This window comes from Lucilia cuprina, chromosome 2 (assembly GCF_022045245.1).
Source record: "Lucilia cuprina isolate Lc7/37 chromosome 2, ASM2204524v1, whole genome shotgun sequence".
In the NCBI taxonomy this organism is placed as follows: domain Eukaryota; kingdom Metazoa; phylum Arthropoda; class Insecta; order Diptera; family Calliphoridae; genus Lucilia; species Lucilia cuprina.
This window is the reverse complement of record NC_060950.1, coordinates 11,994,603-12,002,035: the sequence shown is the minus strand read 5'-3', so window position 1 is coordinate 12,002,035 and position 7,433 is coordinate 11,994,603.

Here is a 7,433-nt window from a genome sequence, read left to right as displayed (position 1 = left end):
ATAGTCTAGTCTATAGTCTAGTCTATAGTCTTGTCTATAGTCTAGTCTATAGCCTAGTCTAGACTTTAGTTTAGACTAGACTATGGAGTATACTATAGTTTAGAATATAGGCTAGACTACAGACTAGACTATAGACTAGACTATAGACTAAACTATAGACTAGACTAAAGACTAGACTATAGACAAGACTATAGACTAAACTATAGACTAGACTATAGACTAGACTATAGATTAAACTAGACTAGACTATAGACTAGACTATATAATTTTGACTTGACTATGGACTAGACTATGTATATATTAAAATAGGTTTTACAAAAAATTGAAATTTTTTTATGAAATTTCACAAGGAGTTATCTGATTTTAAATAGGAAACTTCTCTAAAGTACGTCTGAATGAATCATTGAAGATTTCTCACGAAAATGAATGACAAAATATTAGATTTATTAGCAATAGATTCACTAGTATGTATATGTAATTCTCATTTAGTTAAAAATACTTTTGCAATTATTTATTTAAATTTTCACCAACGAAGTTAGATCTGATATTTCCACATCATTTTGTTTATATAAAAAAGATTTCAAAGATCAACTTGTTTGCGATAAATAACATTTCATTGATTAACAACAAATTTCATTTGCCCGATTTCATCATGCAAATCAAGCATTTTAAACAACCTGTTGATTTTCTTGTTCATTATCAACATCATAATAATAATTTGCAGTAATTCCACCAGTCACCAACTAAATTGATCAGTCATTTAAATTTTCCGGTTGGCTGTGAAATACATTAAATTTCCTTTGAGTGTGTATGTGTGTGTAAATCAATAAAAGGCCACTAAAGCATCTCGATCAATCAAATACACATGTGACATGTGTGTAGAAAACAGCAACAAAACAAAAATGCATAATTTAAATTTTAAACCAAGACAAAAAGCTTATAAACAAACACACAAACAAACATCTGTTGCATTGCTTGTAGACTGCTGCTGCTGACTTAATTGGCCGTCATAAGAAATCAATTCTTTATGGCTTAAATGTGTAATGTGCCCCTTTGTAGAGTTTTAACATAATAATTGCCGCCGCTTTTAAGCAGCTGTAGTCAGATGTTGTTTTGTTGCTGTTGCTGTGACTGGAGTTGTATTTTGTTATTATTGTTATTATGTGGTCTACAAGTGTCCAAGCAACATTTCAACAAGTATTAATGATGGTCATCATAATAATGTTCTTTATTTTGTTGTTATTGGCCTCTTTTTTGTTCGGCTAACTTTTTCTTGATGTGGTTTGTTGTTGCTTGTTCAATATAAATGAGACAAACGACTTAATGCCCATGGGCCAAGAAGGCTAAACTGGTCTGGGGAAAAAAATTAAATGCATGCAGCATAATGTGGCTTGTTTGGAGTAGTTTGCAAGGAGTCTCATTCCTTTGGTTGTGCATGTGTTTTAGTTGTTATAAATTTAAATTAAATTTAAATTAAGTGTTTGTTTGTTTATTTAGTTGTTCACATACATATGTATGTCCCAGTAGTTTAAGCAGGAGACAATGTATCATTTAAAGGGTGATAGCCGCTGTTATGACAAGGAATACATTATGTACTTTTCATCATATTACGGCTTTCTTGGGGAGTAAAATCCAAGATAAAAGCTTATGCTATCCATCGACTAATGACTAATTTTGACTTTTGACCTTAGTCTGTCTATGAAGTAAAAGTGGACGTTACAAATTCTTCGGCTATTGACCAGCTTACGATTTATGGGTTTTTATACTTTGTCCGCCTTGACTTTGATATGGAACCGCAGTACAGCTGCTACTAGGCCCCCGGGGGCATGTTACCTTGGTAAAGCATCCACCTTGGTGCCTGGCTTAGTCCTTGCATAGATTGAAAATAGGTCAGACCAGAGCACCGAATAATCTGGTACTATGGGTGGCCAGTTGCCCGCAGGACTATGTTCTGACTGGTCAGTTGGTTGAGGTTGTTTCGGGATCCACGTAGTGGCTGTGGTTTAAACCCAAATTTGAGGGAAGAGTAAGTGGCGGTTAAAAGACTGATGTAAGGTAAAGTCAATATTTCGGGATTTATATATGGGACGGGATGAATGTGGGATACGGCTGTGCGGTATGTTATTCTCTTATGAATGTGTCGTATGAATGAGATGTGTGATAGGTTGCAGAGTATACTCTGTTAATATCAGAATTACCACAGTGTGTCCCTGTGAGTAAGAACAAAGTCCTCGAATTATTTGATGGATTCGAACTTCAGTCCACCGGTTACGTTCCTAGGGGCAAATGCCGAACCAACAGAGGCCATCAAATGGTGAGAGATTAGAAAGCACGAGTACTTCAGCAAAGTGAAACTCTCGGCATTCTGCTACTAGTTAAAATCATTTGCATACCGAACTGCAGGGCATGTATCTGAACGTTTGCTGTTATATTCAATTGCTGCTGTTGTTCCTGTTGCTGATAGTTTATTTGTTTGTTTGCCCATGCTGCGGGAGAAAATTAATGTTAACAACATGTTTTTGTGTGTTTAATTTCACATCAAAGGATCAAAAACTTGTTTCAATTTTTTGTTGCTGTTGCTGCTTCTACTGCTCCTTAAAGTGTTTCTTTCTGTATTTTTTTCTTTTCGCAATTTATTTAAAATCCATTGGGATTTTCTGGTTTTATTTTATATATAGTGCGACTTCTTCTCGATGTTGTTGCATGCTTGTGGTGTTTTTGCTGCTGTTCTTCATGTTAAATATTGTTGTAAGCCACACAAAACGGTGGCATGAAAACATTTTAATTATGTGTGTGTATGTTTTTTTTTTTTGGAATACTTTATTCTTTGTGTCAAATCTAAACAAACATGAATTGTACACGAATTAATAAAAATAAATTAAATTGTGCGTGTTTTGCTGTGGGTTGTATCATTATAATTTTAAAGAGTTTTTATTCCGGGATCGAATTAAAATTTTATACTTAACAATTAGTTGAAATATTAAGTTAAATATTTCATTTGTGCATCAGAACTGAGGGTATAACCTTTACATTTTCTATTGAATGAGAAGAAGAAAACAATAGAGTTGGATACCTTAGTGTAACAGGATAAGTTTATGCCTTATTCAGAGATTAATTTCGGAAACAAAATTTTGAACTTTATTGATACCAGAAGTTCCTTCTATAACCGGCTAACCTAAATGAGGTTTAGCCGAACGATGTGAAAACATAGTTTTAACAACCGATGTACAAATAAGAGAGCAAGTGAGTAAGTAAGTAGGTAAGTAAGTAAGGAAGTAAGGAAGTAAGGAAGTAAGTAAGTATGTATGTAAGTAAGTAAGTAAGTAAGTAAGTAAGTAAGTAAGTAAGTAAGTAAGTAAGTAAGTAAGTAAGTAAGTAAGTAAGTAAGTAAGTAAGTAAGTAAGTAAGTAAGTAAGTAAGTAAGTAAGTAAGTAAGTAAGTAAGTAAGTAAGTAAGTAAGTAAGTAAGTAAGTAAGTAAGTAAGTAAGTAAGTAAGTAAGTAAGTAAGTAAGTAAGTAAGTAAGTAAGTAAGTAAGTAAGTAAGTAAGTAAGTAAGTAAGTAAGTATATAAGTAAGTAAGTAAGTAAGTTAGTTAGTTAGTTAGTTAGTTAGTTAGTTAGTTAGTTAGTTATTTAGTGCGTTTGTTAGTTAGTTAGTTAGTTAGTTAGTTTGTTAGTTTGTTAGTGTGTTAGTTTGTTAGTTAGTTAGTTAGTTAGTTAGTTAGTTAGTTAGTTAGTTAGTTAGTTAGTTAGTTAGTTAGTTAGTTAGTTAGTTAGTTAGTTAGTTAGTTAGTTAGTTAGTTTGTTAGTTTGTTAGTTTGTTAGTTTGTTAGTTTGTTAGTTTGTTAGTTTGTTAGTTTGTTAGTTTGTTAGTTTGTTAGTTTGTTAGTTTGTTAGTTTGTTAGTTTGTTAGTTTGTTAGTTTGTTAGTTTGTTAGTTTGTTAGTTTGTTAGTTTGTTAGTTTGTTAGTTTGTTAGTTTGTTAGTTTGTAAGTTTGTTAGTTTGTTAGGTTAGACTTTAGCTTTCTAGTCTGGTAGACCGGTGGTGGTGGGTTCGATTCCTACCTCAGGCATTGGTTAAGGAGCGCACAAAGGCCTGATAGAGCTATAGATGTATTTCTTCGGATTTGACGCATATACATGCTCTTTTCAATCTAACTAACTAGTTAGTTAGTTATCATTTAAGTTCTCTTTTCATAACCCCTTCTTTCCTACGGTCACTACAATTATCTTTTACATATTTCACATTTCTAACATACATACAAACATTCCTACGTAACACTACAATTACATTGGTAAAATCTACTTAATTTAACACACATAAAATCAACTTATAAGCAACACAACAATAAATTATATAAACATTTATTTATTACTTTCAAAATAATCTTATGATTTTAGTTTTTATGCTGATATCAGCATCAATGTTTGCATTCTTTTCCTTTCAACCACAATAAACTTCTTCATCACCATAAACTCAAACTCAAGAGACAATTAAAGGAGCAGAGTTTCAATAAAAGCTAGGAGAGCTTATATAAAATTCATATATTCATTGAACTAATATTGCTTTAATTTGTGCTGATATCACAAATATCGTACAAATACTAGTTGTGTTTGCTATTAAATCCAACAATTACAAATACCAAATATAGACGAAAATCTTGTATTTTAATAATGTTTAATATTAAATGATGTTTTGTATTGATTCATCAGTTGATTTGAAAATTTATAGCCTTTTAACCGAAATATAATTAAATGTTGTTCTTATGAACGTTATGACTAATATCGATGTTTGTCATTTAATAATTGTACTTACATTTTCAATTTTCTTCGATAAAAGCTAACGTATAACAGACGACAGTTATTTCAAACATGTCTCATTTATCGAATATATGTATTTAATTTCATGAAAAATGAGAAAAATCACATGTACATTTAATATCAATATAGAAATTGTCATTTAATCAAATTGTAATGAGTGTGTGTATAAATTTAACAAACAAATTTCAAATTAGAAACAAGCAATTGATAGGCTTCTGTATTTTTGTGCTTAAAAAAAATCAGGGTAAAGTACCAAATGGTAGTTACAAACAAATATACATATAACCATGTGTATGTGCTGCTGCTGTGTAATTGCTACATTTTGCTGATATCAGCAAAAACCACAAAGAATGAAGAAAGAAAAAACAACATTTGAACAACAAGCAATAGTATTATAATGAATTTTCATATGACACTATCTGTAGAATCCTATCTAACATCTCAACAGCATATTTTCTTTAACAAATATATATGACTACCGACATCATCAGCCAGCAGTCAAATAGAACATTTACAGCAGCCGAGTGTCAGCTACAACAAGACAAAAACAACAACAACAACAACAAGATAATAAGCAATGAAACATTGACAGCAACAACAGCTACTGCTTGCTCCTGTTGTTGCTGTTAGCTGCTGCTTGCTGTTGCCTTTTGCCATTATAATTTTAATGTTCTTAATTAAATGAAATCGAAATCACAACCAACTGATAGCATCCGTCTTGATGTATTTTTGAGTCTATTTATTTGATATTTGATAAGGTTTGTTGTTTTTACTTTATGATTTATTTGTCATAATTTCATTTGAGTACAAAATGTTGTGAAAGGCAAAGATAATCTTATTGATAATGATAAGAATTTTTAATATTTAATGTCTTTTGATTTCATTTCTTAAGTACAAAGATTATTTTCTTGCTATTGGCAGTATAGACATTCGAGCAATTTGAGTGCGAGATAGTAACAGAAAATTTTTGATTTCTTTAGCAGATTTCAAATAAACTTTGAACCACTAATAGGATGTCAGAGTGTGATTGATAGTAGAAGCTGTGTCAAAATTTAAAGTTCTAGAAATAGTTTGTTATACGAAACGTTTATTTTATTCCAAAAAAACCATGCGAATTTAGTTTAAAATAATGTTCTTATATGATTTTAGTTCTAGTTTGGTTCAAGTTAATTTCTAGTTCAATTGTAGTTCAGTTTTAGTGCAGTTGTAGTGTAATCTAGATCAGATCTAGTTCAGTTCAGTTCTAGTTCAGTTCTTGTTCTAGTTCAGTTCTAGTTCAGTTGTATTTCAATTCCAGTTCTTGTTCTAGTTCAGTTGTAGTTCAATTCTAGATCAGTTCTAGTTCAGTTCTGGTTTAGTTCTAGTTCGGTTCTAGTTCAGTCCTAGTTCAGTTCTAGTTCAGTTCTAGTTCAGTTCTAGTTCAGTTCTAGTTCAGTTCTAGTTCAGTTCTAGTTCAGTTCTAGTTCAGTTCTAGTTCAGTTCTAGTTCAGTTCTAGTTCAGTTCTAGTTCAGTTCTAGTTCAGTTCTAGTTCAGTTCTAGTTCAGTTCTAGTTCAGTTCTAGTTCAGTTCTAGTTCAGTTCTAGTTCAGTTCTAGTCCAGTTCTAGTTCAGTTCTAGTTCAGTTCTAGTTCAGTTCTAGTTCAGTTCTAGTTCAGTTCTAGTTCAGTTCTAGTTCAGTTCTAGTTCAGTTCTAGTTCAGTTCTAGTTCAGTTCTAGTTCAGTTCTAGTTCACTTCTAGGCCAGTTCGTGTTCAGTTCTAGTTTAGTTCTAGTTCAGCCCTAGGTCAGTTAGTGCTCAGTTCTAGTTTAGTTCTAGTTCAGTTCTAGTTCATTTCTAGACCAGTTCGTGTTCAGTTCTAGTTTAGTTTAGTTTAGTTCTAGTTAAGTTACAGTTTATTTTCAATCCAGTTCAGTTACTGTGCGGGTTAAATTCTTGTCTTAAAAAATCATATGGCAACTTCTTCAATTACATTACTTTTCAAAATCTTTTGAATTTTGTTCTCAGGGATTTTTAAAAATTTCAAATCCTTCTTTTCATATCCGTTAAATCAAAACAAGTAATTAAAATTTAATTTGATTTTTTTTTTAATTTATTTTCTTACACAAAATCATTTAAATTCTCAAAGTGATAATTCAAAAAATAATCTCACAGACAACCCAATAAAAAAAAAGAACTGAAAACTTGTTCGTGTAGTCGGTCCGTCGGTTGGTGTATTAGTGGTTTGTGGCGATTAGTTTGACATTAATAAGATTTTGTACAACATTTTAAAAACATTTTGTTATTTCAGCGATTTGGCTTTTTATTGCTGTTGTTTTAGTTAATGTTCTTGTTGTTTTTCTTTTCTTTTTTTGTGGCAACAGTTAACGCAATAATATTTATGGTGTTTTTGTTAGTGGCGCTTGTTGGTTGCCATGTAAATTATACTTTAAACACTTTGCACATACACTCAAAAAATAAACACGCACACTTGTATTTGTGATATAGAAGTTTGTGTGTGTGTTTGTTTGTTTTCCTTTAATACACACTCCTGCTGCAAGTTGAATGAATGCTGCTTGGAGGCTGATGCATCAACACTACTGATAATAATGCATACCAAGCATCTTCATCGTCGTCT